Genomic DNA, 7,664 nt, shown 5'->3' on the forward strand with positions numbered 1-7,664 from the left:
CTGAGCCAAACTGGGTCAATCAGCCTGTACAAGCTGATCCCTTTATGTGTTTCAAACTCAGCATGTCCCAGTCTTTAGCCTCTTGATGAGCAGACCCCACAGTATTTCTGGGCTTCACAGGGATCTGTAGCTTAGATAAAAGAAGCATTGCTGCAGAACAAGTGGGGAAAGAGAAGTAGAGAAGGAAAAATATACCCAGTTAATACCAGTTTCACTATAAAAGTTATTTATTGCTAAGCATATGAAATATATAAAGGTACTGGTAATAGACATGCAAAGGAAAAACAAACGCAAACAATTACAATACTATCCTGGTTTCACTACGTATTTGGGGAAACTTAGCTCAAGCTTAACTAATACAGTTCAGGTTCAGAAATTTATGCCTAGAGAGAAAAGAGAAGAGAGAGAGTGAAAGGGTGCCGGGATCTCACCAGTCCAAGGTACTCGGGTTTCAATGCTGACAGGTAAAGTTCTTAGCACAGTCCTTGAAGGGAGATGATCTGTTTCTTCCAGCTTCTCTAGAACAGCAGTGGATGGTGTCAGAGAGACTTCTCCTCTTGAGGCACACATACACTTTGCTGCTTTTTTTTTTTCTTTTACAGATTTTTATACCCTCAGTTCAGCTTCTTCAAAGCATTCTTAATAGTGTAAATAATTGTCTTTTCCATTGACAAGGGGTTATCTGGTTTGGAACATCTCAAGAAACTGATTGATAACTAGGAAAAACATAAGGTTAAGGAGTAACCAGACACCTAGGAGCCATCTTGAAATTCCTATGGATAGCAGATATACTGATATACAATAAATAGCTTGCAGCATCAGGGTTATGGATTTTTACTTGTTGTGAACAAGCCTCAGCTTAGCATGACTTTTCTAGATCTTACTATAGTCTTTTAACAAACTTAAGGAGTGTCCAGCCCACTGGGGCCCTGACCACAAGTGTTGTCATACTTTTCCCGGGATGAGTGATGGAAGTCCTCCCCACAGAAGGTTATGAACTGAGGTTTCACTAAGTATTTGGGAAAGTTAGCTCAAGCTTAACTTAGAGATGTGTGTATGGGGAGGGGGGGAAGTCCTTTGTAAATCCAGATTAGAATTGGTCTGATAAATGCTGAGCTGGGTGTGTGCAAATGTGGGTTGATTAGCATTTGGAGCACAGATTCCCCATCATGCAGTGCTCCCCTACTTCTCTGATCCCAGAATTCACTGTGGTCTCTGCTTTGGGTGTTCTGTTCTCCATCTTCCATGTAAATGAATGGTCATCTGGTTCCATGTTGGATGCAAATGAGACCTAGGATAGTTGCTGTCTTATCTGGAGGGCTTTAGGTATGTCTCCCACTGCATCTTAATCAGTTTTGTTTAGGTGGGGGGGAATTCTTTGCAAGTCAGACAGGCTGCGTCCTGTGTCAGGGTTCCCCAAGAACACAGAGCAGAGAGGTAACACTGGTTTATGCAATGTCTGTCCCAGACCCCTTGCTGATTTAAGATAAATCAGATTCCCCCTGCATCCTGGTGTGCTCTCTGGACTGGGCGGGGCTTTCTGCTCCACAGGAGAGTTGGCCTCTCCCCCCTGCTCCCTACCTGGAGCTCTGATAGAGTCTACAGGTACAGCAGGGTTGGACTGGCTTCTCCATGCCCTCCCCTCCCCCCACAGCTCTCTGCTGAACAGGGATCTCCTCTCCCCCCATCCCCCACAGCACAGACTCCAGACCCATGGACCCTAGGCATGTGGTATGCTAGTTGATGCCAAGAGGTTTCTGTGTGTGTATGTGAGTGTCTCCAATTTCACTGGGACAGGCAGACAGAACAGTGACCCTTTAGGGCTTTTTGGAGCCAATCAGCAGGTCATCTGGTAAACTGTTTAAGAAAAGTTTGAACTAATGGAGAGAAGCTATTGTTTTGCTGATGGGATGATAAACACTGTTATCATCTCCCTGCTGGCTTGCCTGTCAGTTTGGTGCAAACAGTATACAGAAGCAGAGAGAGGGAGATTGAAAAGCTCCATATCATCAACAGATGCATGCACTGCACACCTCTCCTCATTTTAGAGTGCTAGCTGGTGGCTGGCAACACTCCCACCCCTTAAGCAGCCAAAGGGGAAAAGTCTAGGATGGTGCAGGCAGACCTCTCTAATCAGAGATCCTGCCTGGGCCTGACCATGCCCCACTTCAGCTCAGTATTGTGCAAGGGTAGGGAAGGCTGCTGTAGGACCCCCTGGCTTCTAGCTGAGACACTGCAGACATGTGCCTGAATTTCTTCAGTCCAGAGAGTGTGTCTGTCCTGTTACAAGCCAATTCAGCCTAGCCAGGTTAGAATAACCTGCAAAGATTGAATCACTTCGGGCTCAGGCTTTTTGAATGTCTGTCTCTAGCCCAAATGTCACAGAATCCAGCCCTCATGGTTGACTCATCTTAATTTTGTGGGCATCCTAGTAGAAGTGAATCTTAAGAAAGTATCATAACCTAGGGAATGTAGTGGCCTATTGTATTTTTCCATGCTTATTGAGTAGACAAAATAAAATGTTGAGATTCTTATGGAGGAATTCAAGGTTAATAAGAGTGGCAGAGCAAAGTGAGCAGAGCTAATAAAAGAAAGAGAGGGCTGAAACTTATTGGATAGAGGAAGACACTTTGGAAAGGAGAGAGAGAGAGATTAGCTAGTGATTAGTTTAAAACCAATAGCTGAAGCTATGTTAGAGTATGAGATCAAGCATAGATAAGGAGCAAAAAGAAAAAAAGAGGAGCTGAGACAGAATCCTGTGGAACCCCTTGGGAAGGCAGGTGAGGGATAATTACATGATTAAAAGAGGGGCAGTGGCATGCTGCAAGGATCTTGGACAGAAACTCATCATTGTAATTCAGAAGGAGGAATCTCAGGACAGAAGAAAAATTTCATATGCACAAAGTGCAGTTAGCCACCTAATTAATATTTGTGTCTTTGAAACTCTCCTAGAACTACCACTCTTATGTGAATCTACTACTGAAGGGGAAAATTGTCACTGTTTGAACAAGCCCTTGAAGGGCAATGAAACAATGGGTCATTCTATAAATGTGTTACCATGAACTGACCCTGTTCAAGGGAATGAACCTATGAGATAATGTGGCAATTCTTTATTTTAAATATTAATTAGCTAGCATAACATGGACTGTAATGCAACCCCCGCAGAACTCCATGTGATATTTTAATATGCCCAGTGAATTATGATTAGTGCACTTGGATTTTTAATGTTCAGATACTTAAAGTGTCCCATAATAATGGCTGCCATTAAATATACTGCATAGCTATTATGGGTATATAATTGCACTTTAATGTTTGAAAGGAAGCAAACAAGACCCCAACATTTCCAGTGAAATAAACATGGTATTCCACTGGCTTTAAATCAGCTGGTTAAAATTGTCAAAGTCTTTAATGGACAAGCTTCAGGAATTTACAGGAACAATATCTTTTGTAAATAAATTAGAGCTCATTGACTAGAAATCATTAAAATATTAGTTCAATTAATGGAGTAAGAATACAGTAAATATATATGAGAACACAAATCATTGATTATCAGAAAATAAATTCAGATTCAGCAGTCCGTGAACAGACCAGCAGAACTGTGGCATATAAAATACCCTGTGGATATTTGTTCTAATCAGTATTCTCATGGCACTAACAACTTTCACCGATTCTGCACTCTCTCACACCAGTGAAAATTAGAAGTGACTTCTTCTAAAGTAATGGAGTTACAATGGTTGATGTGAGAGCAGCATCGGGTGCTATGAATTTGGCAGACATGCAGCACTAGCAGAAAATGTTTGCATATTTTAGCATGATTTGTATTTCTACTTCACAGGTAGTATCCAATAATTGATGTTTAGTTTTCATTCAGCTCACTTATCCTAAGCCAGGGTTCCAGTGGTGTAGGCAACAAATCAGGGAAAAAAGAATCTGTTATGAATTTGTAAACTGTCAAAGTGTCAAAAGACCTTGAAACTTTGAAAAGGAAAACTCACTTAGGTGCTGATAGGGTCATCTGCAAGTCACAAAAAAGTATCTCCATGTTTTTAGTCAGGGTATCTCCTGTGTAAAAAGCTTTGCAACTCAAGCAAGAGAGCTTTTCCTGTTCATCAGCTGAACATTATTGCAACGACACGCTCTCTTTATATGCCCCCCATTCCCAGGGATGCTTCTCTCTCACTACATCAGATATGCAACTTCTTCCCTTGGCCATTAGTGCCCCCATCAGTTGCTTCAGCCAGCACTATCAGATCAAGTAGTACGTCAAGCAATCAAACCCAGCCTTAGCTTTGTCAGTAACATCGACCTACTTCAGCACTCCCTCTTCAGGCAGTGATGTACCATGGGTCTCTGGCGCTCGGGGCCATTGCTGCATATGCACCCCATCCCCCCATCTTTGTCATAGCAATACGTAAAGTCATGTCATGCGATAAGAACTCTGAAGGGCCTGGCCAGTGACTCCCCCCAGGACGGTGCCCAGGGGACATGGCCCCCTCTGTTGGTCTGCCACTGTCTTCAGGCACTCTTCCTCCTGCCACATGTGGGTAACATGTTCTTACAATATATTTTTTTCTGTGATTTATCCCATCCAGCATTGGTTAGGCAAGTCATGCACTAAGACTCCTCGTTTTATGGTCATCTCTGTACTCTGCTTCCCTATTCTGCTCTGTTTTTTGGTCTTGTCCCATTGATACATCTTGTCATAAGGGTCCCCCATCCTTCATTAGGATTTCTAGGTAAATCCATTAGGATTTCTAGGTAAATCCATGACAGTTAAGATACTGGAAATGATTCTGTCCATCATTGTGGATCCTTCCTTGTATCACGACCAATAGATTTTCCAGAAACTATTATATACCCTTCCCATTTGATTTACCTACTGCCTGCTATCCTCCGATCTGCCAAAAATCACTACATTGAAAAGTGTCCTTTTCCTGCTATTCTGTTAGTCAGGATTTCTATCGTGCATGTTTCATGTTTCTCTCTCTGTCTTACTTAATTGTTATTTATAGTAACTGATGATCCTCACCTGCTTCTTCATGCACTAATTCCCTTTTTGCCAGCAATACCCCCACAAAATAAATAATTAAACAGAAACTAAGCACAGGATGTATGGATAGAACAGGGGTGGGTAATTATTTGGACTGGTGGGCCACTTAATGAGTTCTAGTGACCTGTCAAGGGCCACACCGCTCTCTCTCCTCCTCCCTCTCTCTCTCTTGCTCCCTCTCCCCATCCCTCCCTCCAGGGCTTCGAACAATACAGAAGCCTGAATCTGCCTGAAGCTTTAGCTTACTCCCCCATGGCCAGAGTCCACCTGTGTGCAGCTTTAGTGCATCCTGCCCCTTCCCCCACTCTGAGTCTGGATCTGGCAGCTGCTGGCTGCATCTACAGCTGCCTAAATGTGACTGGCAGCTGCCAGTTTGGGGCTCCAGGTGCTGGGAAAGAGGGGCAGGATGGGACATGCTACAGTTGCAGGCTGTGACCAGCATGGAAGCCTGAAGCCACCCATAGCCATAGCATGCCTCACTCCAGAAGCTGCTGCCCACATTTGGGCAACTGATATAAGGATGTGGGGGTAACCATAGCAGTCAAAGATGTCACTGTCCCAACTTGAAGGCAAGGTCTTGAACTTCAGGGACAAAGAGTATAGTCTTCAAGCTCTGATTTTTGGCTGTGCTCACATTATGTAATTTAAAATATATAGAGAGATTGATTAAGTACAGGTTTTCCTTATTTCATCTTGAAAAATAACATGCAGATTTGTGGGGCTTAGGACAAGAAACATTCTGCCCTTCTTGGAACATCCATCTAGCACTATTTAGATTTTTCCTCAAGTTGTTCTCCAGCCACTTGGAGGAGCATATATTGGATTTGAGCCTATGATAAAGGTGATGTGAGAGCATTTGACATATTCTGACCCAGTGAGAGGAAGCATCAGCGGAAGAGTGAAGGTTGGAAAGAAATGAGGCACATTCCTGTAAGTTTGAGGCAGCTAAATAAGTGGCAATAAATCACATGCAGTAAGATGACAAGAAACATGATAATAGATATTTCCTAATATTTTGCTTAGGAAAGATAAGCAGGATAATGGGAGACAGTTCTTGTGGATTCTGTTCACAGATCATGTAGCAAAGTGGGCTTCTTTTGGGCCAGCTGTCGCCAACCTCCCACCTGCTTCCGGGCATGCCACCCACTGGTCTCACCCCCCACAACTTGCTGGAAAATTAATAAGTAGATGTTGATTAAGCAGGAGGCTGCTCATTTCTTGCCCTTATGCCAGGAGGTGCTATCTGTGGCTCTGATCCTCCCCTACACCATAGCCCAAACATCACGGATGGCATCCGGATGTTCCAAGCACACCAGCCCCACACTAGGCTCCAGAATCCTCCCCATAGGACTCTCCTTTGGTTCCCCCACTCTGGTGACCTATGCCACCTTCATCTGGTTTGCTGAGTTCCATGTAGCTGGCTCCCCTCTTGGGCGTGGTCCTCACTTTAGCCTTACACAAGCCCTGGCCTTATCTCAAAGGCCAGGCAGGGTCCCAGGCCCATGACTCTGGGTGCCCCTTGTGGTGGGCCCCTGACCATTTTGACCTTCTCAGTCCTGGCCCCAGCATAGGCCAGTCAAAGGGGCACTCTACCTCTGGTCTCACTAGCCCACACTCTCTCCAGGTTTCCCTTCCTGGACATGGGGAGCTGGGGTACCTCACACCACAGCTGGTGCCCCAGGGTCTCACAGGGGACTCTCGCTCCCCCCCAGGGCACCAGGTCGTGGTGCTATTCCGGATGTTACTTTCAACCCACTCTCTGCCTCCCAGCAGTAGAGGACCTATCAGGGACAGGACTCGCCTCTTGCTCTTGGGCTGAGCCCCACCCATTCACTCACCCCCTGGCTCAAATCTCAGCCTCAGAAATCCAGAGACTTACCTGAGCCTGCTCCCCTTGCTTGGGGCTCCACATCACCCCCCTTACTGGGGCTTCAGATCTCTGCCTCTTACTAGGGGCTACCCCCTCCCTGGGGCTCCATTACTCTACCCCACCTTTGGGGCTAGCACACTGCCAATCACTGGGGCTTCAGATCTTGGCCCCCTTTTTCTGGGGCTGCCAGCTCACTGGGGCTCCATTACTCTGCCCCTCAGGATCTCGAACCCCCTTAGGGCTCAGGTGGCCATAGCTGTTCCTGGTCTCACTCTCTCTCTTGGGGTCTTGAACCCCCATAAGGCTCAGGCAGCCTCAGCTGTACTTGGCCCCAACTCTCCCTCATGGGGTCTTGAACCCCCATGTTGCCTCAGCCATACCTGGCCCCCACTTTCCTCCTTGGGGCTTGCACCCCCATAACTACCTCCAATGGAATGCAAACTGAGCCAAAGGTGAGGGCTAGGGTTAATGTGCCCCTACCCACTTTTCAGCAGGGTGATAACTGGTCTGGCATTTCCTGGGGGCTCCTGCACCACTGAGATCCCCATCAGGCCACCCACTTCTGGCAGGGTGCAGTTTTAGGTCATGCTCAGGACCAGGAGCCTCCTATCCATCCCCTACAGCTCCTCCCTTGCCTCCAGATAACACCAACAGCCCTATGGCCAGGCAATGTTGTTGCCCCAAGGGGACACTTGCCTGCCGGTACACTAATGCCAGGAGCCTGGGTAACAAGCAGGAGGAGCT

At 45.9% G+C, this 7,664-nt stretch overlaps 1 protein-coding gene across 1 annotated transcript in view; it reads left to right on the plus strand.

The window, feature by feature from the left end:
* Positions 1-7,664, plus strand: part of THSD7B (thrombospondin type 1 domain containing 7B) — a 549,335-nt gene that overhangs the window by 418,947 nt on the left and 122,724 nt on the right. The gene's annotated exons all lie outside the window — the stretch shown is intronic.

Source organism: Crocodylus porosus, unplaced genomic scaffold, assembly GCF_001723895.1.
Source record: "Crocodylus porosus isolate Cpor-Errol unplaced genomic scaffold, CroPor_comp1, whole genome shotgun sequence".
Classification (NCBI taxonomy): Eukaryota; Metazoa; Chordata; order Crocodylia; family Crocodylidae; genus Crocodylus; species Crocodylus porosus.